We start from the raw sequence: 24,357 nt of genomic DNA on the forward strand, positions 1-24,357 counted from the left end.
GAGTTCTATACAGATTTGTTAGCCACCATGGTGGTGCTGGGAACGGAACCTGAGTCCTCTGGAAGAGCACCCAGTGCCCTTAAGCATTGAGCCATCTCTCCAGTTTGATCCCCAGAGGTTTAAAGATATCTTTGTTAGATTTGTTTCATGGGTACTGGACACAAAACCTACCATTAACTTATTAGCGTAAAATGAGCCATTGAGCCATGGCCAGGAAGGGAGTCACCAGCATGTCTTGGATGTAGAACATCGGAAGTAATTGCTTTGTTCCAGTTTTGACTTTTTGAGACAAGCTTTCATACTGTAGCCCAGGTTAGCCTAAGGCTATCACTGTGTAGCCCAAGTTGGTCTGGAACTCTTGCTCTGCCTCCTGAATGCTGGGATTCCATAACTCCTGGTTACAGAAGCAGTTATTCAGGGAAGCTTAAGCATGCTGGTAAGGACTGGCATGGAGAAGGGTGATGGTAGGAGTTGGTGGGTGGCAGAAAGAGACATGAGCCATGGCCGTAGCCACGGTAGGGAGGTAATGGTCTCCATGGTCAGAACTCGCCTGCTGTTTACAAGCTTTATCTCCACTGCACACAAAGCTAAAATTGCCTTCTGATTAAGCGTTCCAAATCCATTTGCAGGTCTCATCAGAAATGCCTGTGGGGGGTTAAAAGCCATTTATTCCAGGATCAGAGGTAAGGACTTAAATATGACGTGCAAATGCTGACTGGGGTTTAACTGATGATAAACCATTTATTCCCACTAAGTACAGTCAGAAAAGACCCCAGGAGGCACGATGCCATCCTTCCTGGTTTTAGTGTACAGCACTCGGGGCAGGGGAGCCTGAGTAGGGAGGAAAGTGAACGGAGTGAGTGGGAAAAAAGCTAAGAAGATATTCTAGATTTAGAAAACTACGCGATTCATTTCATTTCAGTTTATCTTGTTTTATAAAACCAAGACGTTTAAGAGAATTAGGTGAAGTCATTGTTTTGGATATATCACTTTTTAGGGGGCGGCCTTTTTCAGGCTAAGCCTTCCCCTCTTTACTAACATTTGTTATAAATATTTTACTTTAAAAAATATATATTTGCCTGACCCTGCTATGCCAACTGGAATTCCTCTCTACGCCCAGAGTTGTAGGACTTTCTTCTCTCTGGGGACTTGAGTGCCTCATGGCAGAGACCTGCGGAAGAGGCTTGAAGGCAGTGGTTCCCACCTGGGGGTGATGTTTGAGCGGACCTGGCTCGTGTAAGTAGACCAGTGGGAGTCGGCCCTTGACTACACCTGTCTCCCTTTCAGGTTCAGCTTGAGTCTCTCCAGCTCACCTGAGCTGGATCCAATTTGTACCTCCGTGCTCCGCCACGCTAACAGCTGAGGTTACCTTTCTACAAGAAGACTGCCACCCAGCCTATGACTCCATTTCTTCTAAGTTTTGAAGATTCTGGAACTTTGGGATGCACTGGATAAAAAGAGCTCAGGGGAATATCCTAAAATGTTCCCTTGTTCTCTTTCTCTACGTTTCCAGCGACTTTATTGAGAATTTGGCTTATCTCACCATTTTTTACTAGTACTGATTTTTTTTAGCACGCGGTACTTAGTCAATCACTTCTTTAGTTTGCAGACACAAGCTGTTTTGTGCACATTTTGCAGATAGAGCATGCGGGGAACTGATTAAGAATAGATAGAAAATCCGGGTTATGGAGGGACACTGATCAAAGGAAGCGGAGTAGGGCCGGAGCGCGTGCCCGCGGGCGCGCTCCCCTAGGAGGAGCTCGAAAACTACATTTCCCAGGGTGCCGCGCTCCGCCGTCCTGCCCCCGCGGCTCTCCGGCGCGGTCCGCCGGGCCGGGCACGAGCGGGCGAGCGCGCGCATCCGCGGGGTGTCCGAGCGAGCGGGGCTGGCGCGGCGCCGGCGCGGAGCGGGTGTGGCGGCTCGGCCTGCGCGGCGAGCGCGGACACCGAGGTAATCCCCGCGTCGTCATCCCACCCGCGCTCGCGTCGGCGAAGGGCGGCCTCGCGGCGACGTCCCCCAGGGCACCGAGAGGACCCGGGCGGGCCTCGCGGGCCGCGCTGTCCCAGGTGCTCGGAGGTGCCCGGGAGGGTGGGCGGCCTGCGGGGCGTCCCCGCGGCGGGGCTCCCGGGGCTCCGGCTGTCACCTCACCCACCGAGCCGGCGAGCGCTCCGGGCTGAGCTCGCAGCTTGCTCCAGGGAGGGCGCCCGATGTGCGGACTCACTTTGGGGTTCCTAGCCGGCTCCCGGGTTTGCAGGTCCTGACGATGGGGTTCACGGTGGGAAGCTTGTCACATTCCTTTTCCTGCTGGCAGTGGTGACTCTCATGCTCTTTCGTGGAAATCTTCGCAGTTTTGAATAGTCCTGTTAACCTGCTGCGATTGCTTACCTTGATTTATTTTGCTGCTCCGTACCTTAAGCTATTGTTAGCGTGGGCCGATACTTGGGGAAAAGGTCTCACTTAGAACCTGGGTTGCCACAAGTAATTAACCTGCTAGGTGCACGTGAGGTTTTTTCTTTTTTAATACTGGTTTTCTCTTACATAAGTTAATTGTTTTCACTCCTGTTTCTGCATGTCCGGAAAGCCCTGGCCGGCCTAAGGTGCGGGTGGTATACTCTTGACTAAGCAGACACCTTCTGCTGATGGTGCCCGAGCCTGTAAATGCACGCAGGTAGCTTTGCCATTAGCAGTTGCTTTTCTGCCGGCTTTCTCCTGGCACCTTCGTCAGTCAAACTGCCTGACCTACTTAAAACTTTAGTCATGTTGCCTTTAAAATACCAACCAGTGGAAACACAGATATAGAAAAGAAATCACAAGATGCTGTATTGAGCTGTATGCACTTGGTTTTATATTTATTCTTCTAGTGTCTCCCCCTCACCCCCACCCCGCGTGCCCTCTGGACCTTGTGCATGCTCGCAAGCTCACTACCACTGAGTACGTCCCAGTGTGCATTTTTACACTTAAAGTTGCTATTTCAGCTCAGCATTTGATGCCGTCAGTGTTAACGATTTGTAACGTCATATCTTCCGTAATAATTCCAAATCCTAACTTAAAATCACAGTGAATAATTAAGCAGAGCGTATCGTTTTCCTGTCCCTACAGAAACTCAACCTCCCCGCTGTCAAATCCCATGCAGGATCAGAACCTACAGTGACATCCCCCTTTCACTCAAAAATTCGTCCTTTCCTTAGGGGTCAGATGTCCTTAGGAGTTGAGGCAGTAACTCAGTTGATGGAGTGCACAAACTGGGCTTGGTGGTGCGAGCCTCCACCTACAACAGCACTTGGGAGAGCCAGCAGTTCAAGGTCATCCTCAGCTACACTGAGTTTGCAGCCAGCCTGGGCCATATGAGACCCAGTCTCAAAACAGCAGCAGCAAAATCTAAACAAAAAACCCAAAGTAAATTTTCCATTCCTTATATTTGAATCCTCAACAAAGTTTATTTTTGTATATGAAGAACTAAAGACACGAGCAAGAACAGATGTTTCATAAAACAACAAAATGCCATGTTTTCCAGCTGTAGGGTCTTTTGTGTTAGCCATTTCTTTTTCTGAAAAAAAAGTTTTAAGTAACGAAGCAATTGGTATTTAAAGTTTTTAAATTTTTTTGCAGTGCTGGAGATCAAACTCAGTAGAATATTTAAAATACACTAATTATTGTTTACTGCTTCCCTGCCGACATTTTCCGTGTGGTCTGTTGGTCTGTTTTCTCTGTTCTGAGGAGGATATAATAGTGGGCTGAGCTCACTTCTGCAATTAGTTCTGGGTTAAAATCCCTGCTCTCTCTCTACCCATTGGCTGTTTCATCTTGGCAAGTTGTTATCTGAACCTCCGTTTCCTTCGCTGTGGAAGAGGGATAAAAATACTGTCTGCCTCTGCAGTCTTCCTGGAATCGTAAGGATTAGTGGGTTTTATATGCGGGGCATTTTATACTCCATAATCTTCAATCATAGCTCCAGTCATGTGCTGTGTTTTAAAATGCTGCCGGTACGGCTTGCTCTCTGGTGACCAGAGCGCTGGAGACACAGTCGCCTTTGTTTCGTCTTTGAAGGGTTGCTTATATGAGTGTTATTTGATTGCTTCTCTGCTTTGTTATTTGTTTATGGTTTGTTTTGTTGGTTCCTGTAAATCAGAGGTAGAATTACGAAGGATTGTTGACATCTTGGAAACTTTATTCCTGTCTCTGTGATTCTTAAAATCTGTGGTATTGCCTACACATAGTCTTCCAGGAGCGTAAGAATTCCATGTGTATTTGTGTTTTTTGGACCAGAGACCAGATTTAACAGATGCTCAAAGGGGTTCGGGGCCCTTTTCCCGAACTCAACCATTCTTTTCTTTCTTTTTTTCCCCCTTGTTTATTTTCTTTGTTTATTTTTAAGACAACATTTTGCCATGTAGCTTGGACTGACTCTGAACTTCATATCCTCCTGTCTTAATTTCCCAAGTCCCTGGGGTTACAGGTATTCACAACCACACCTCAGACGGGTCTGGGGGAGGACATTGTTGAATTTGAGGCTTTTCGAAGCATAGGCAAGGCTTCTACTGCTTCTCACACACACACACACACACACACACACACACACACACACACACACACACACCCAGAGAGAGAGAGAGAGAGAGAGCGAGCAAGCGAGAGCGAGAGCTAGCCAAGAACCATTGGCTTCAACTGTCTCCAAGTTTTCTAGAAAACTTGCAGCTTTTTTTTGAAATGGGACGGGGATGGTAGGGCAGAGTCCTCACTTTTCTCCAGAAGTGGAGGTGGTATTTCTAGCACAGTGCCTTCCTTCTTCTGGAGGCAAGGCCACTGATTGACTGTTATCACTAGTAGACACTGTTCCCACCTGGCCTGCCAGCTTAGACGGACATTAGAGTTGATGATCCAGTACTGTTACAGCCCAACATGTTTGAATATTATTTTAAATGCTAAATGATAACCTGATTTATTCTGAAATTTAGACATTCTTGTTCCCAGTAGAGTACCAAATGATGATTTTTTTTTACCTTTCAAAGTAGATATTTATACTTGTAATTATATATTTTTATATATAGAAAAGTAAAGTCAAATCCTAATTGGTGATTATTTTGGCAGTCAGTATTGTTTAGAAGGAATGTATTAGGTATATTTTACAGAAAATTTTAACTGTCTTACATAGATATATTACTAGATTGTAATTTATGGTTTTAATTTGTTACACCTTAAATTAATCTTGAGGAGTTCAACATCGAGTCTATTTCTAAGTTTGAATTCACTCTTATAATAGAATCTGGAAGCACCTACATATCAACACACCATTTTTCCCTGAGCAGCGATAGACTGCTGGGCTTCAGAAGGCTTTCCATTGTGAAGCCAGCTCCTGTTTCTCGTTCCTGGCAGTGCCCACAGTGCCTCAGCATTGTGGAGGGAGTGGATGAGGGATCCGCAGTGCTAGACAAACCCTCTGCTGAGCAACATCCTTTCCCTTTGAGACTGGGCAGAAATTTTGTTTGAAATGCGGAGGCTTTACAAAGTTCAAGGTTTATAATCTCTTAAATGCTTGGGGATTTGTGGAATGCTGAGCTGAGCTGTGCCTGCCCACAGCTGCTTTGTGTAACGATCGTCCCAGAGCAAGTCACGTGAGAGGATGCTGCTGGTGTTTGTGGGGAGTCCTGTATTCGAGACAATGCTCCATATTTACTTCAGGTGGGAGAGTTTGTGTTAACTGTATAAGAAGCAAATGATAATCATTTTTAAAAAACCAACACATGGATAGGAATACTGCCTTTTTAAGATCAGTGATTTTTGTGGTAGTCTACTTTAGAACTCTAAAAAGGTGGAGAATAGCGTGTGTGGAGAGTTTATCTTAGTGCTCACCGAGACACCACACCCACACGCAGCTAGGACCGAGGCCTTGTTTGGATTGATGGTGAGGCTGGGGCTCCTCAGTGCCCGGCTTTGCACCTGTGCGGTTGGGTGGGCTCTCTCCGTCTCCGAGCCCCTATCCACTCCAGTTAAACGCCGTTCGTCTTTGGGTGGGGTTGAGATGAATACGTATACATTTTTAAGTCATCTTAGGTATATGCATGTACACACACTGTGTGTGTGTGTGTGTAAGTGTAAGAAAAGGACAGTGGTGATCTAGGACTTTGCTAATGAGAATTCTCAGCATTTCCAACCTAATGTCAGTTATTATAAAGCACACTTTACTTCTTTGCTGTTAAAAAAAACATTAATTGGGGAATTATGTTCCTAGACAAAAACTCCTGGGTCAATACTTTATCAAGGTAAAAACGTTCATTTATTAAATGCCTACTATATACTAGATTCAGAGCCAAGTGCTTTATATCGTATTTCTTCATTTGAATTTCACAACCACCTTAAAGGAAAGCCAAAGTTCAGAGTAATTTGTATGATTCACCCAGTCCTCCACAGCTAGCGAATCCCAGACTGTCTGACGCCCCAGTCTCCGCTATGAGCCACTACTTTATATGCCTGTGTTAGACATGGCTAACACATTTCTCCAAAGGAAACAAGGCAGCAGCCTTCTCTTATGCTGCAGTAGTTTAGGACTTGAGGCAAACTGACTTCGACCCAGGGTGAAACCGTTGGCTGTAGACCAAAGCCCGCTCGCTACCCGCTTCTGTGACTGCGGGTGTCTTAGACACACATGCTCCCTCGTGTCTGGACTGTCCACGTGAATGATTTTCACGGGGGCTGCATTGCCCATGGAGGCTAGTTTCCTGTCTAGCTGTTACACCCTAAGGGTTGCAGGCTCCCGAGCTAGACCAGTCCTTTATAAAGGAATGACCCGTGAGAGGATGGAACACCCCAGAACACCCCAGGGATAATGCCTCACCGCTGTCAGTTTTTACTCATCCGTCACACTTCTTTGAAGGACTGTAAAATCAAGAGAGGTGATCCTTCTACAAAGTATTTTGAAATATAACAGGGTATGATCATAAGCCATTTAAAGTTCCAGCCGGAATAATACTATTAGGTCATTCTCCCTTAAAATTAATTTGAAGTGCTTTGGGAAGATTGTTTGTGTGACCTAAAGTTCTTTGGCCCGGTTTGAAGTTCCCCTACGTAGTTCTCTGTAGTAAACAGCTTTTAGAATCAGTTCGTTACGTGAGTCCAGAAGAGCAGATTGTAAAGCAGCCACATCTTTATTTCACAAGTAGAGCGTGTATAGTTTGCAGGCAGGTTCTTAAGCGGTGACTTGAGTGATAGTAGTGAGGAGGGTGCACGGGTAAGGGAGCCTTTGTTAAGGGGTATCTGATGGGCGTTAGCCAGAGAAGCGAGACCAGCAGAGGAGAATGTAGGAAGTTGGACGTCAAAGACTTGGCTGTGCCTGGGTAGAATGGGAGCTTTGAGGACCCGTGGGCTGAGATACCACAGTGAGCAGCCTTACTTGCTATCCAAGCTACAGTTGCTGCTCTTGTGCCAGCCTGTATGTCCCTGTCTTTGCCTTGACCACATAGATCTCACTGCTGTCTGTCTGTGCCCCCCTCTGGATGATCAACCTTCGCAATAGCAGGGTTATTACCATTTCAGGACTTTTTTTAGTTTTTAAGTAAGATTACTTTGTACATTTTGGGGGGTGATTTTGAAGCAAGGTGTCTCTGTGTAACAGCTCTGTTTGTCCTGGAATTATCTTTGTAGACCAGGTGGTCTCGAACTCACAGAGGTTCGCCTGCCTCTGCCTCCTGAATGTTGAGATTAAAGGCATGTGCTACCATGCCAGACTTGTGCATACATTTTTTAAAAGGAAAATAGGAGATAAGGTAGTTGAATATGGTTAAGATAGTTGTAAATTTTCCTCACAATTAGAATCTGACTTTCTTTTTTGAGTCAGGGTCTCTCTGTGTAGCCCAGATCTGGAATTTTCTATATAGCAAAAACTGACCTTGAACTGGTGATTCTCCTGTTATAACCTCCCAAGTGCTAGAATATAAGCCTGAATATAATATAGAATACATGCTACCATGCCTGACTTTGGGGCCTGATTCTTCTGAAGCAGGGTGTGTGTGTGTGTGTGTGTGTGTGTGTGTGTGTGTGTGTGTGTGTGATTTGTTTTCCTGTATATTGGAACTTCTGAGTCTGTCTAGACTAGAGACTCAGTGGTGCAGACGTTCCTAAGTGAGCTTTGTCATCGAGTGATTTGCTTGTGGGACTGGATGATTGACAGATGCTGCTCAGGGCGTGGTAAAGCAGAACAGTGTCCGTCATGGAGTCTTCCTTTCTGGCGCACCACGGATAGGCGCTTCTCAAACTCTTCATGGTCAAAGACTAGTTTATGGAACAGTATTTTCACAAAAGACTGAAAATAAAATGAAAAGGGAATAAAGCTTATAATTTTGATTCAGGAGAAAGGAAACTGCTCTTTCGAGTATTGCTGTGCTTTGTGGCTTTGTTAAGGCTCCATGTTTCCAGCTTCATCACTTATGTCATGACCAGCTGCAGACTCCGCCTTCTGTATCCGTCCTTGCCTCCTCAGAATCTGCAGCAGAGCCTGTGATGACGTCAGCCGTGGTGTGTGGTTATAAACCTGTACGACGACTACTGTCGAGCATCATATGTTGTGTGTGTGTGTGTATGTTCATGCTAAATTTTCTTGTATGTTCACACTGTAAAAATTAGAACACTTTCAAACGCCTAGGAAAATCTTATTCTTTGTTGGCCACATGCTACTCAGCTTTCTACCACCGTAACAGAATTATGAAGATAGACAGTTTATAGAAGGAAAAGACTAATTTTGGCTCACAGTTTTGGAGATTCTAGTTCATGATTAATTTCATGACTCATTGCGTTGGGCCTGTGGTAAGACCAAAGACTATTTCAGGGAGTGTGTGTCCTGGAGGAAGCCCAACATGACACAGCCTCTCTAAGAGCATTGTCGCTGGTACTTAAAACAGACGTTCTCAACCCGTGGGTCACGACCCCTCTGAGGTTGAATGACCCTTTCACAAGGGTCACCTAAAACCATCGGAAAACAAGATATTTACATTACAATTCATATCAATAGCAAAATTATAGTTATGAAATAGTAACAAAGATAATTTTATGGTTGTGGGATCACCACCACATGAGGAACTGTATTAAAAGGTCACAGCTTTAGGAAGGTTGAGAAACACTCCTCTAAGACTTCCCACTCATCCCCACCCCTTAAAGTTGCCACTACCTCCCACCAGTGCCTCCTAAGGGAAGGAACAGACCTTTAAGATCCGAGCTTCAGTCACTAACTTAAACCTGCTTACTCTAAATGGCAGTTCATGAGGATTGATTTTAAACCAATGCAGCTTTGGATTTGGTTTTGTTTTTTCTTTCTTTTACGTGATCAGCTTATCCTTTGATACTTGGCCACAAATGATGATACTTTTATTTTTGCTTGGCTTTGTCTTCAAATAATGATCATTTGCTATCCTCCCAGCTTCATGGCATTCTCAAAAGCAATGAGCAATGTAGGTTTCCTCTGAAAAACATAGTTCATACATGTAATGCACATATTTAGGTAAAATGCATGTCCTGTGTACTAGACTTTCAGAGCATCATGACTGTAATGCCCCAGCGATGCAGTTCAAGCAAGGAAATGCCTTAATAAACTAGTCCCCTGAATAGAACTATCACATAAGCATTTATTACTGTAGTAGTATTATCATCATTATTAAGATGATAACAGGATTAGTATCCAATATATATCCTAATGCTGCGTTGTTCTGTAGAAGTTCATGGAGCCAACAAACCGTGGGCTCCAACCTCTGAACTATGAGCCAGGATACGTAACCCTTTTCTCCTGTGGCAGGTGATTGCCACAGCTCCTAGAGAGCATCTCCTCCAGTTACTGCGGATACTTAAATGTGGCTGAAAAGCTGTGTATAACATGACCTACTTTATGATGAATGTAATGGAATGATAAGATTATACCACCTGCAGCCCCCAGCCCCAGAGAGGCTAGATAACAAGGAGGGCCCACAGAGGGATGCATGGATTTCCCTGGGAATGGGTAAACTGGGATCAGGGATGGAGGCAGGCTGGAGCTAGGATGGAGGAGGATAGTAACAAAAAAGCCCATTTAGGGCTTAGGGAGAAACCTGGTGCCAGGGAAACCCCCAGGAATCCCAACTCAGACTCCTAGCAATAGTGGAGAGGGTGGCCATCTACTGTAAGCAGATTGGTGACTTCCCTTCTTGCCATAGAGATACTCTATCTAGTAACTGATGGAAGCAGAGACAGGGATCCACAGACAAGCACCACGCTGAGCTCTGAGAGTCTTTAGAAAGAAAAGGAGGAGGGTTGTACACATCTTAATACTTAGTACATCTCACTTGTAAGAGCCGCCTGCAATGACACATGTCTTAGAAGTATACATCACGCTGTCACATGCCTTAGTAGTTAGTCGTCACACTATGTAAGAACCACATGCGATGTCACACACCTTAGTAGTTAGTACATCACACTATGTAAGCACACATGCGATGTCACATGTCTTAGTAGTTAGTGCATCACGCTATGTCACAAAGTGCTGCATTCGATGTCATATACTGGAAGGAGACAGTAAAGGGAGTTAGAACAAGCTAGGTTGTTCTAGCATTGTGATCTCTGTCTTGTAGTGGTTTTCTTTACTTCTTTATACATTTTATTTACATGTTAAAAACATCAGTTTGTTACACAGTGTCCACATCAAGTCATTGGAGCCTGTGGCCTCTGTGCAGTACTTTTTGTTCAGCCTTGCATGTTTTGTTGGTTGATATTGGCATATAGGGGAGTGGAGGCTCCAGTCATGTTTCCTTATTTTAGTGTTTCATGGCATCTTGAGATAGGCTTACAGGACCGTTTCTCCTTTTTCTTGCTGTTGCTGCTGCCTTTTCCTTTTAAATTAGCTCAGTGTACTATAAGAAGCAGGAGTTGTTCTAATCTCACTTGTTATGGGGCAGGAATCTTAGATGTGGTTGAGAAAAATAATCCTGCTGTCTCTAAGTTTTGGAGTTTGGGTATAATTGCATTGTTACTGAATATGAACACACAGTCCTGTGTGTTGTGCAGGCGTCTGTGTGTGCAGATGCATGTACATGTACATATGTGTGCTTGTGGGGGACAGGTCTTCCTCAGGTGCTGATGCTCAGGAGATGCCCACCTTGTTTGTTTAAGACAGAATTTCTCACTAAGCACTGGAGCTAGGGACTCAGCTAGGCTGGCCATCCAGAAGCCTCCTGGTTCCCTTCTTCCTTCTTCATCTCATTTCCAGCTTTTATGGGTGTTGGGGATCCAGCTCAGGGCCTCATGGTTAGGCCCTTTCCTACTGGGCTTCTCCCCAGCCCTTAGTACACAGTCTTTATAAGTTCCACATAGCATTGGATTCTTTAGGCAGATTCAAATGTATTTAAGGGAATATTATTTTCCTACCTTTGCCTTCCTGAGACAAACCAAGAGACCCATTTTTTTCCTAGAGGGCAGGACAGGGGTGTGTTGTAGGAGCGCGGGGCCCCTTTGTTCTGTCCCCGCCACCTGGCTAGCTTATACCGAAAATATTACACAGAAACTGTATTCATTTAAACACTGCCTGGCCCATTATTTCTAGCCTCTTATTGGCTAATTCTCACATCTTTATTTAACCTATTTCTAATATTCTGTGTTCACCATGAGGTCGTGGACTACCGGGAAAGATTCAACATGTCTGACCTGGTGGCTGGCTCCATGGTGGCTCTCTCTGATCCTGCTTTTTTCCTCCCAGAATTCAGTTCTGTCTTCCCACCTATCTAAGTACTGCCAAGGCAGTTTCTTTATTTCACCAATGAAAGCAGCACAAATACAGAAGAACCTCCTACATCAGGGGTGGTGTCCCGCGCTACCGCCCGCAAGAACGACGCGGGACACTTAGGATTCTTCTGCAGTAAAGCTTTATGCGTCTTGAGAGGGAGAGCATAAGCTTACATGGCGGAGACCCAGAATGAGGGGAACCCAGCCCTTATAAAGGAAACAGTCCTCGCTTCTGACGTGTCACTCTTGGATTGGTCCGCTGCCCATTATCCCAGATGATGCCTCAGGAGTAGGCAGGGACGCAGCGGTAGAGAGTTACCAAGCACGTGCGCTGGGATTAAAGGCGGGTGCTACATCACCTTGAACTCACAGAGATCTGCCTGTTTCTGCTTCCCAGGCATAGGGGCCAAAGGCGTGTACTACCACGCCTTGAGGTCAGAGGTCAATCTGCCTCTGCCGCCCAGGCATCAGGACTAAAGGCATGTACCGCCACACCTTGGGGTCACAGAGGTCAATCTCTACCTTTGTTCCTTGAAGCAATGGAGAATGTGGTCCGGCCCTCCACAGGGTGGGGCATTGTTAAAGTCAGTGTTGGTGTCGTTGTAGGTTCTTGCTGTACGCAACCCCTCCTGAAGCTTGTTTTCATACAAATGAAAATGTTGTGGGGGGTGATTGGATGCCTTAATTGACTGTTGGACATGTTAAGGGGAGAATGAATTACATGTTTATGGGGAGAGTGAATTACATGTGTATGTGTCCATGTTTATGGGGAGAATGAATTACATGTGTATGTATACATGTTTATGGGGAGAGTGAATTATATGTGTATATGTACAGGTTTATGGGGAGAGTGAATTACATGTGTATGTGTACATGGAAGCCAAAAGTCCTTCCACGAGAGTCTTCCTCGTCTGTCTCTGACATGGGGTCACTCACTGGTGCCTGTGGCTCACCCGTAGGCTAGATTGACTGGCCAGTAAGCTCCAGGAATCACATCTTGGCTCCCAGTACTGCGAATACACATTTGCACCATCAGAATCAGCTGTGTGGGTGTGGGTGTTGTATATACATGTGTCCCTGTGTGTGGAAGCCAGAAGTCAATTGTGGTCCACCTTATTTTCTTCTGTAACTGTCTCACCTTGAATCTGGAGCTTGCCAATTTGAGTTGACTGGCGGCAGAGCTGATTTTTTATATGGAGATTAAGCTTGCTCCTCTTGTATGGCAAGCAGTTTACAGATTGACATGCTTCTTTACTCTTATGTAGACATGCTTGAGCTCTTGGGTCTGGCCCAAATCTAACTTCAAATTTAAAAATAATTTTAAAATAATGAATATTCTAAGACTAGAGGGGGCAGTGCATGAATTTAAACATAAAGATGGGGTGGTGATCCCTGCTATCCTAATATTCAGATTCTAAGCAATATCTATATTTATCTATCTCTCTGTAATTGATATCATCTATCTGTATCTATATATCTCTATTATCCACCTATATCTGTCATCTGTATATCTATGTCTATCATCTGTACCATCCTTCCTATCTATCATTTATCTATCATAAAAGTACCAATGAAAGAAGAATTGCTGATCTAATCATTTTATGAGTTTAAGAGTTGGCCGAGATTTTATGTGGTAACCCAGCCCACAAAAGTCAATGTTAGTTAATCATTCATGACCCAGCATAAATGTTGTTAAAATATAGCCTTTTGGGGCTGAGTATATAGCATAGTAAGTACATGCAAGCATGAGACCTTGAATTGAATCCTCACCTCTACCCCTGAAAAAATATACCACATTGTCTTTAAGACACCACCAGGCGGTGGTGACACACACCTTTAATCACTGCACTATGGAGGCAGAGGCAGGTGGCTCAGTGAGTTCAAGGCCAGCCTGGTCTACAGAGCAAGCTCCAGGACAGCCAGGGCTACACAGAGAAACCCTGTCTTGAAAAACGAGGAGGAAAAAAAAGGTTAATGTGCGTTATTCAAGATTATTCAGGTAAACTTAAAACACAAATAGAACAAGTCAGAGATGCGGATGTCTCAAAGAGTGAAGAGATCAGACATCCCTGGGACAATTAGAGAAGGCTTCGTAAAAGACGCTTAATTAAGCCAGGCCTTGACATTAGTCCCTCTAACGAATGGCTCAAGCAAGCAGTCAGCAGGATTCCTCTGCTCCCACCTTTTTCTAGAGGGATGACCTCAGGCAGGGCGGGGATGTGGACCTAAGTGAGAAGGCATGGGCAGCACAGAGTGACTTTGCGAGGACCCTTTGTGTCTTACCTGTGTTTCCTCCCACTGTATGTTAACTGACGGAAGAAAAGGAAGATAGAGGTGGGGCAAGGGAAGAGATTATAAACTGTCTGAGCCGCACACACTGGGCAGTTAGGAAATAACAACGCTAGATAAATATGGCAGCGTTGCCCTTAGATGCCGGGGTGGGTAGGAGGGCCATGGTGAGGCTGTCCAGGTAAGATAGGACGTGAATTAGACTAGCGTACACTGACCAGTGAAGGAGAAAAAAAGTGTAAAAAATTTTCAGTCAGAATCCAGAGAAGTTGAAACTTATATATTGCAAAAATTGGAAATCAAACCTAGCTCAGCTTTTGAATTGGACCTGGAAACTGGCGCTGCCCCTGGGAAGGTGAGGAGCAGGAAGTGACTGGCTTTGGAAGGGAAGGTGGGGTCTTACAGTTTGCTCTGCCGTTCCCTTCCTTGCAGTGGTCCGAACCAGAGTGTGGTGGTAAACGGTGCAGTCTGCAGAGCTCCGCTGCATGACCCGAGTCCTGTCTCCACCATGGAGCTGGGTTCTCCTGTGTCCTCTGTCCATCTGTAAAAGGGTAAAAGTTCCCTCGCAGCTCATAGAGTTGCAGTAAGGACTAGATTTGCATAAAGCACCTAGGTCGGGCAATGGCTGGAGCATGCTTCTGTGGCTATGATGCCGCTGGTGGTTTAGATGACAATAGTATTTTCCTGGTGGTGGGAATGTCTTGGCCTTACTCTGTGTGTAAGCCGCTCATCCCTCGGCAGCAGTGCTGTGAGTATGTACTGGTGATGGGTATGTGTATTTGTCTCCTGAACTGTATAATAAATATGTCAGACTGCTACTGTCTGGTTTCTGTTTTAGTTTTTATCCTATAGTCAAGTTGATGTTTTTGGTGTGTAAATCTATACATTTGTAACAGGATACATGACAGTCTGTCTTTAAAACCACTTTGTGACCCTTGACCCATTGGTCTCCCTCTACACACCTCTAATTTTAGCATCTCCTCAGCTGGTGCTGGCCACTGACTGTTCTTTTAAGGATATGTAAGTGTGCTGATAGAGTCTTTTATTCCCTTTTATTGCAGACTAATGTCCCATTGTGTAGGGTGTCACCATAACTTCATCCACTTAGCTGGGATCACTTAGCTTGTTTCTAGGTTTTTAGCTGTTGTGTGTAGAGCAGCTATCAAATTTTATAGCAAGTTCTTAAACAAATGCGAATTTTCCTTCCTTACGGATAGGTTGTCAAGAGTCAGATTGTTTGGCCATACTGTATGTGTATAGAAAAAACTTGTTAAAATGTATTTTAGAATATCTGAACTGTCTTGTATTCCCAGCAGTAATATTTAAAAAGTTCAGGCATTTCTTTATCCTTTTATTTATTAGCACTTGCTAATTCTTAAAATAATTTTTGCTAACATAGATAAGTGGATTTCATCATGACATTTCATGCATCTGTACCATCATGCAGTTCTTATTCACAGCCCTGCCCCTCTCCCCCTCACTTCTCCCCTCCTCCCTCACCCAAATGGTCTTCCTTCATGATACATACAGACGATATACAGTCCACATACAGTCCGCTGCCTCTTCCTCCCTCCCCTCCCTTCTCCCTGCAGACCTCACTGTCTGCTCCCAGGAGCCCTTTCCACTGCCACCACACACAGGCACGTACTCGTGCACACATTTAAATCTAGATTCCTCATGTGAGAGAAAACATACTTATCTTCCCCAGTCTGTCTTATTTCACATAATGACCTCTGGCTCATCCATATTCTTGTCAGTGTAACAGGTTCGTTGTTCTTTGCAGCTGAACAGAATTCTGTGTACGTGTACCATATTTTCTTTAGCCTTTCATTTGTTGATGGATATGTAGGTGGTTCTGTGTCTAGGCTACTGTGAAATAAGGTGGCCATGAACCTGCAAGTGCAAGTGTCTCTGGGGGCAGGGTCAGAATCCCCGTGTTACAGAAGTGGCCTACCTGGGTGATGCAGTAGCTCTGATTTAGAGTTGACACTCCACCCCGTCCCACTAAAGGTTTCTTTGCCCGAATCCTCACCAGCGCAGGTCACCTGATGTTTTCATACTAATGGTCCTTCTGAGAGGTGAGATGGCTCTCAAGGCACTTTTAGCTTTGGTTTCCTGGTGTTCAAGGAGGACTTGAAGATGTGTCGAGTGTGTGTTGACCATGTGGACTTCTTCCTTTGGGAACTCTCCTTCGGCTCGGTGGCCCCTTTATCGATTGGGTTACTAGGGGTTTTGGTATTTAGAATTCTTTATAGATTCTAGGTAATAACACTTATAAGGTTATAGTTGGCAGATTTTCTTCGATTCTTTACGCTGCCTCTTCATTCCCGTCCTTTTCTTTGCATTGTAGAAGCTTTTAGCTTTGTGCCACCTCTGTTGCTGATTCCTGGGATTGTTTCCCGACTTTTTGGAATGTTCTTAACTATGTTAATATTTTATCTTAGCAATTCTGATAGGTGTGTGATGGTATTGTTCTCATGACTTCCATCTATTCCTCTAATAGAAGTGATGCTGACTATCTTTTTGTGAGGTGTTTGCCATCTTCACTGGTGAGATTTTGAGTCCATGTTTTAATTTGAGGTTTTTGGTGTTTTTTTTTTATTGAACTTGCAAGTTCCTTACATATCTGGAACATGTGTTTCTGAAGTGATTCACAGTTGTTTTTCATGCTTAAGTGTGTTTTAAATTTTCTTACTGTTTTGCTTTCATAGCATAAGGTTTATTATTGTGGCTGCGCCCCAAACACGAATGTCTCCAGGGCCTTGTACATGTAGGCAAGCACTTGACCACTGAGCCACACTCCTAACCTACAGGTTCTCTCTAACTTCTAATGGATCACCTCAACAATTTTTCTTTTGTATATCTAAGAAATTTCTTTTTTAATCTCACAACTGTAACTTGAGGTTATGTAGTCATGAAACTTTTCTCCTAGGTTTTCTTCTGAAAGTTTGATAAATTTAATTGTAATTACATTTATGTAACATTATGTACTATATAAGATAGCTCGTGACTTTTTAAAGCTATATATTTATGTGGTATATAATGTGCAGTGGTTTGTTTCATTTCATAATAATCTTTGTTCATATTAACATGAGCTTTAGGCCAAGATTTATTTAGTTTTTGTTTGTATGACTATATTATCATCATTTATTGAAAAGATTTCTTTCTCTACTGAACTGCTCTTGTGCTTCTTTGACATTCACTTAGCTGTGTTTGCTTAGGTCAGTTTCTGAGTCTCATGTGGTGTTGATGTCTCTGCATTTGCTTTTACCATCTTGTCATTTCTGGTGTAGGTGATTCGAGAACTACAGTAGCATTATTAAGGTACTGGAAGTGCCATAGACCCACTTAGGCAATCTCTTCTGTTACTGATATGTTAGTTTGATCCGACTGCTTCAATTAATCAATACACTCTTATTAATGCATATTTATTAATTAAGGTTGTCCTAGTTTGGTTTTTGTTGCTGTTGTTGCTGTGGTAACACTATGACCAAAAGCACACTGGGAAGATGAAGGTTTTCACGTCTTAGAGATGTAGTCCATATGTAGAGCAGCTGAGGCAGGAGGCTGAAGAGAAACCGTGAGGAAAGCTGCTTTCTGTATGTTTCCTCTGACTTGTTTCGCGACTTCTCACACAGCCCAGGCTCACCTGCCCAGGGTGATACCGTCCACAGTGAGCTGGCCCTCCCATATCAGTTGGCAGTTAAGGCAATGCCCCATATTAATATGATGGAGGAGTTTCTCAGTTGAGCGTCCATATCCCCAGAAGACTGAGTTTATGCCGAATTGACAGAACAAACCTAACCAGCACAAAAGCCAACACTTTGCTCCAATTTCCTGCTCTTTATGTTTCTTTCCCGTTCCAAGACCCCATTCAGGATGCTGCAGTAAATTCAGTACCTGTGTCTCCTTCCTCTCCTGCTGCCATGGTAACCAGATTTCCCTCGTTTCTGCTGACTGATGAGCATTGGTCACATGTCTTGTGGAGTGTCTCATTTGGTGTCCGTCTGATGCTTGTCTCATGGGCAGACTGAGGTTGTGGGCTCTGAGAAGCAGACAACGGACAGGGAGTGCGTCCCCAGGGCAGCATGTTGAGGCAAGGCTGGGGGACTCCGTGAGATCCGTGAGATCCGTCAGTCACTGCTCCCTTGATTGCTTGGCTGACATGGAGTGTGTCAGATCTCACCACTGTGAGTTTAGTCTCTGCTTTAGCCGGGTTCATGGCTGCGCTGCCACTACACGCAGACCACACCTCAGTAGCAAGGCATCTGAGGGCTGGGAAGGTGGTCCAATCTAGGAAAGTATTTGCCTCAAAAGCATGAGAACCCAGTGCACAGTCCCAGCACTCACATAAAAACCCGGTGTGGAGACATGCGCACGCAATTCCAACAGTGATGGTGAGCTCAGAGATGGAGATAGGTGGATTCCTGAAACCCATTGGCCAGTTAGCCCAGCCCACTTGGCAAAGTTCCAGGGCAATGAGAGACTCTGTCTCAAACAAAAGGTAGAAGGCACCTGAGGACTCACATCCCAGAACCTTAGCCATTGAAGTGTGACATGCTCTATCTCCTATCCCATCCCACCTTTTGAATTTTATCAGTCAGACTTAATATCAGGTGTGTCATTAAACCTAGGATATCTCCACCCCAATGTGTCTGTCGTTAGTCTAGGAAGGGAGGGAGGGAGGGACGGAGGGAGGGACTAATGAAGATCCTGAAGATCCTACAGGGAACAAACTCTGGCACTCTCTTCTTAAATGCAAATGTATACACTTCTGTCACCCTTTCCCATGTACTGGCCACCATGGTGCAATGGTGGCCCACTGTTATCACACAGCAGACTGTGTATACAGTGTAAGATGCCGCAGGAAGAACACGGCAGCTCCTGCCTAAGCTCACTGCTTCTTCCTCAAGGCCAGGAGAACATAGAGAACACGTCTTCTGACACATGCCCATTGTAGTGAAAGACACACAGTCTCCTCCTGTAAACCCTGCAGGAGAGTAAGAACACCGAGTTCCCTGTCTACAGGTTCAACCTGATTTTTTGCAGCCAGAATTGTTCCTGTCTTCCTTTCCTTCCCTTCAGTAAAATTTGCACACATTTTAAGGCTCCGTTTGGGTCAGTATGGTTTGTTGTTTGAGCCAGGAGAGTGCACATATTCAGTTATACTAATGTCAACAGTTGTGTTTCCTTCCAAGTTGTGCCTTTGTGTTTCTCCCATTATTGCATCAGAGAGAGCTTATGTTTCTTACATGTTTTTCTGTACCAGGCTTTTCCTTTTGGGCCACCAACCAACTCCCATATCATGACCCAGAGGTGTATTAGTTTTGAATGCTCAGCCTAGCTTAGGCACATTTCTGGCTAGCTCTTTTAACTTAACCTGTTTCTCTTTATCTACCTTTTGCCTCAGAGTTTTTACTTTTCTTTCCTTCCGTACATCTTACTTTCACTGCTTCCTCATGTCTGCCTTCTGGTCCTCATGGTCTCCAGACATGTCTCTCCTCTTGAACCTAGATTTCCCTCCTATTTATTTTCTCTGCCCAGCAACCCCACCTATCCCTCTCCTGCCTAGCTACTGGCCATTCAGTTTCTTAAGCAGGCAAGGTGAAACAGATGTAACACATCTTTACATAGTTAAACACATGTAACACACCTTCACACAGTTAAAGCAATATTCCACAGCATAAACAATGTAACACACCTTCACACAGTTAAAGTAATATTCCACAGCATAAACAAATGTAACACACCTTCACACAGTTAAAGTAATATTCCACAGCATAAACAAATGTAGCACACCTTCACACAGTTAAATATTCCACAACATAAACAAATATAACACACCTTCACACAGTTAAAGTAATATTCCACAGCATAAACAAATGTAACACACCTTCACACAGTTAAATATTCCACAACATAAACAAGTGTAACATACCTTCACAAAGTTAAAGCAACATTCCACAGCATAAACAGATGCATCTTTGCCCAGTTAAAATAACATTCCACAGCATTTTTCCTTCTCTGCACTGCTCCCCTGCTCTTCCAAGTTCTAGGATCCCAGCATGCCCCATCCCTAGTAGTCTACCATGACAGGGCTTACATTCAGACCCCTACTCCACTTAGTTAATGGTTGTCAGTAGCAGAAGGTAAAGGACCAGCTTCATTCTTTTGCATTTGATATCCAGGCTTTTTGTTTATTTGGTTGGTAGTTATTTTGTTGTTGCTTTTTTTTTTTCTTGTGGGGACTGAACACGTGCTAGGCAAGTGTCCTGCCGCTAGCCAATGGCCCTTGTTTTTTTATTAAGATCAGGTCTTGCTATGTAGTGCAGGCTGGTTTTAAACTTGCAGTGAAGCCAAGGCTGTTCTCAAATTCGTAATCCTTCTGCCCACACTCCTGGGTCTTGGGTTCATAATGTTGCCACCGTACCCTGCTGGTGTCCTCTCTGCACCATCTCCTTTTGTGTTAATAATCTGTTTCCCTGCGTTTTACTTTTTTTAGTATTGTTAGTCTGGTTAGATCTTATTTCTGTTTGGTGTATTTGTGTCTTGAGACTTAAATGTTTCTTCTCTTGTATGCATCTTGTACTTGGAGTCTGCATTTCCATACAGTCTAGGAATGTGTGTGTAATTTGAAGTCACTGTTTAAGATACTCAGACTTGTTTTCATTGGTCACCAACAGTAAGTCACATGTACTCGTTTCCCACAGTGGGGACATCATGTGTGGCTTGAGCACGAGGGTTTTACAATGATGGCTCACATTTCACCTGTCTTTGGCACTAGCTAGTGTGTATGTTATCATGTGCAGATTCACGTGAGGGCACCCTACACACAGTTCCATCCGTACATTTGGATCTCTTCTGTTTCCTATTTAAAGTCATAGCCCCCACTCTCTTACCCTCCCTTTCCTTCAGAATCTCCATTTCTGTAGTCCTGTCATCTGAAACTGTCCCAGACAGTGGTGCTCTGGGTAATGTCTCAGGACTTCCAGTAGAAACCTGAGACTATAGGTTGCACACCTCCAGACAGTTTTACATGCACACAGATACTTGGAAAGACAAGTTGTCCTCTGCTCTCTACATGTGTGCCATAACACGTGTGTGCCCACTCCTGTACCATACACACCATCATCATCCATGAAATTTAACTTGTAACTTAAGCCCAGTAATAAATTAGTAGCATTTAATGAGACAGAATAATTATGTGAACATACTGTAATAAAAGTACATGAATGCAATCCCCTCCTTTCTCTCAAAATGTCTTACTATACCATACTCTTCTCGTGATGACAATACTGCAGTATGTAGACAGGGAGATGAAGAATGGTGGTTCTGGATGCAGCATTCAGCTACTGTGTATGGGTTACCTGAGATACACACACTGCAATACTGTTGGAGAAGGGGCTGCTTGTTGGTTCCCAGCCATCTGGCTAGCTTAGACCTGAAATAATCACACAGAAACTGTATTAATTAAATTACTGCTTGGCCCATTAGCTCTAGCTTCTTATTGGCTAACTCCTACATATTAATTTATCCCATTTCTGTTAATCTCTGTATCACCACGTGGCTGTGGCTTACCAGCAAAGTTTCAGCATGTCTGACTCTGGTGGCAGCTCCATGGCGTCTCTCTCTCTCTCCACCTTTTTTCTTCCACCATTCAGTCCAGTTTTCCCCACCTACCTAAGTTCCACCCTATCAACAGGCCAAGGCAGTTTCTTTATTTATTAACCAATAAAAGCAACACATAGACAGTAGGACCTCCCACGCTATTTCCTCTTTTCTGTTTAAGTAAAAAGGAAGGCTTTAACATAGTAAAATTAAATATAACGAAACAGTTATCAAGCAAGTATTACAGTTACAATGTTTATATTTAATTTATCTTTTATCATAACTAAGGAAAACTCTATGTATTCTTCAACCCCATCAAAGACTCCAGAAAGATTTAATATTACTTAAGTAAACAGGAAGTGCATTGCAAGCAACTTCTAAAATTCCAGAATTGACAGAGATATCTAGAATTGACAGACACCGACCTGGACAGTCACCCAAAGTTCTTCTGTAACATTGGGGAAATCCATCTTCAGCCTACAGCCCATAGTATCCAACAGACTTTTCCACAAAGCAGGAAATTTCAAAGACAGTTCCACCTATATTGGCAGTTTGTCAGTCACTTTCTTCTGTATCCTGCAGAAAGTCTCGCAGATTCTTTCATGAAGCAGGAACCCCAAAGAATCACAATACCAACCACAGCAGAAGCAGGAACCCCAAAGGATCACAATACCAACCACAGCAGCTACTAAGTGCTAATGGGTAGATTACATCTACAGATTGGAGACACTAAGCAAGCACATGATTTGCCTCCTGAGCAGGGTGGACAAGACTGGACAAGAACTTACCTGCTCTAGGGCTGGAGAGATGGCTCAGAGGTTAAGAGAAGTGGCTGCTCTTCCAGAGGACCTGGGTTCAGTTCCTAACACCCACATATCAGCTCATGACTATCTATAAATACAGTTCCAGGGGACCTGGCACCCTCACACAGAGATGCATGTAGGCAAAACACCAATGCACATAAAATAAGAATAAATAAAAAAAGAAGTTAGCCTGTTTAAAAAAAAGAGAGAGATTACCTGCTCCCTAGAATGGCCAGTTTCTGTTCAGAACCTTTGAATTATTTGTTTCTAGTGAGTTTCTGTAATTTTTTAGATCAGGGTTGATTGCATTTAAATTAAAGATGGTTATCATGCAAAGCGTCTACAGACTATGCCTTACCCTGATTTTACCCACCAGTTGAAAAGCTTTGAGACTTCTGGGAACACAGCTGTCCTTCGCATATTCTCATTCGGGGTCACTCTTACCACCGAGGAAGAACTGAGCAGTTGTGATAGAGTAAAAATGACCCTCAATGCCAAAGTTACTTACTTGTTGACTCTTTGTAGAAAATGGTTTTGATTGTACTCCTAGTTTTCTATTGGCTCTTATTTGGTTTCTGTTTCTTATGACCGGGATTCACAGTGTAGCTTGAACTCAGGCTAGTCATGTTGCCTCGGTCTCCCAAGCGCTAGGATTATAGGTGTGCTCTACCATGCCTGGCTCTAAAGTAGGGCTGAGCTTAAAAGTGCTGCACGGGGAGCTGGGGAGCTGGGTTGGTCGCATGTTGTACAAGCATGAGGGCCCAAGCTTTCTTCCTCAGCCCTCCCTCCCTCAGCCCCTCTCCCCTGGGCCCCACTTTTCTCTGGCCCCTCCCTCTGTCCTCCCTCCCTCTGACCTCCCTTCCTCAGTCCTCCCTCCCTCAGCTCTACTTTCCTCAGCCCTACCTCTCAGTCCCCCACTTCCTCAGCCCCCATGTAAAGGTTGTGGTGCCAAGGACAGAGACAGCTTAGTTAGCCCTGTGGACTTTGAGGTTCTTTGAGAATCCTGCCTCAGAAATGAATGGCAGGCATTAACACGCCTGATGTAGAGCTCCGGTCTCCACACACAGGGCTACTCCTTCATTTGCGTACACAAAGCGTTGTCATGGTGTTGACAGCTACCGGAACACTTACAGATGCTTCCCTCGGGTAAAATTCTAAACCTGACAGGAAGTTTCTATGGTAACTTTTGGTGTGAACAGAACCCCCGAGACAAACAGCTTTCAGGAGGAAATACGTATTTTGGTTTGTGGTTTCAGAGATTTCAGTGTATACCTGTCTGTCCTAGCACCTTTGGGTCTGGGATGAGGTCGGTGCTCCATGGTGGACGTGTGTGTAGGGGACACTGCTCAGGGAACAGGAGGGAAGTGACAAGGTCCTGGAAACCCAGCGCCACATGCTGGGGCGTGCCCTCACTAATCTGATTCCCTACTAGGCCTTACCTCTTTTAAAAGGTTTCATCACCTCCCAGTAGTGCCACAAGTCTGCCAGCAAGACCACTTGGCACAGGGACTGCTGGGGGCCTTGGAGATCCAAACTATAGGTGTGCCTGTTGTATATAGCAAATTGTAGGAACCTAGTGACTTAAAATAACACATTTCTCAACTCAGTTTCTGTGGATCAGAAGTCTGTCCTTAGCTGTATTAAAAGCGGTCAGGCTACATTCTCACATTTCTCCACCATGGAAAATTCTTGCTTCTAAGGTTTATTTCTTCTCAGCTGTACGGCTGAGGGTCCTAGATTTTTAGGTCCCAGAGGTTGCTTTACATGGTGACTCCATACTGCAGAGAGCCTTTCTCTTCAGTCTGCTTATAGGGCTCTGTGCAGTCTAACGTAATCAAGTGTGCCACCCCATCCCCTTCCCACATTCTGTAGCTTACAGGTTGGTTACAGTTCTTCCAGGCAAGGAGATCATAGACAGACGTG

At 44.4% G+C, this 24,357-nt stretch overlaps 1 protein-coding gene and 1 long non-coding RNA gene across 6 annotated transcripts in view; one reads left to right on the forward strand and one right to left on the reverse strand.

Moving 5' to 3' along the window:
• The first annotated feature begins 1,818 nt into the window (after window positions 1-1,818).
• Klhl8 (kelch like family member 8) overlaps window positions 1,819-24,357 on the forward strand; it is a 46,154-nt gene continuing 23,615 nt past the window's right edge. The window contains exon 1 of one of the 3 annotated variants that reach the window (XM_085691570.2): window positions 1,819-1,951. The gene's annotated coding sequence lies outside the window, so the exon portion shown is untranslated. Of the gene's footprint in view, window positions 1,952-2,049; window positions 2,068-3,872; window positions 3,892-24,357 lie in introns of those variants that run through there. The other 2 variants (XM_085691572.2, XM_085691571.2) reach the window with 2 other exon arrangements.
• Window positions 14,233-23,519, reverse strand: LOC125395725 (uncharacterized). Of its 3 annotated transcripts, XR_015002620.2 has the most exons (4): window positions 23,338-23,519; window positions 22,057-22,891; window positions 21,391-21,464; window positions 14,233-14,564 (listed from the first exon to the last, which is right to left on the reverse strand). It is a non-coding gene; the product is annotated as an uncharacterized LOC125395725 (long non-coding RNA). The 3 variants fall into 3 exon arrangements; XR_007230634.3 differs by lacking the exon at window positions 14,233-14,564 and having other exon boundaries at window positions 19,808-21,464; window positions 22,808-22,891; XR_015002619.2 differs by lacking the exon at window positions 14,233-14,564 and having other exon boundaries at window positions 19,808-21,464.

The sequence above is a fragment of the Myodes glareolus genome, chromosome 8, assembly GCF_982192425.1.
Source record: "Myodes glareolus chromosome 8, mMyoGla1.1, whole genome shotgun sequence".
Lineage (NCBI taxonomy): Eukaryota > Metazoa > Chordata > Mammalia > Rodentia > Cricetidae > Myodes > Myodes glareolus.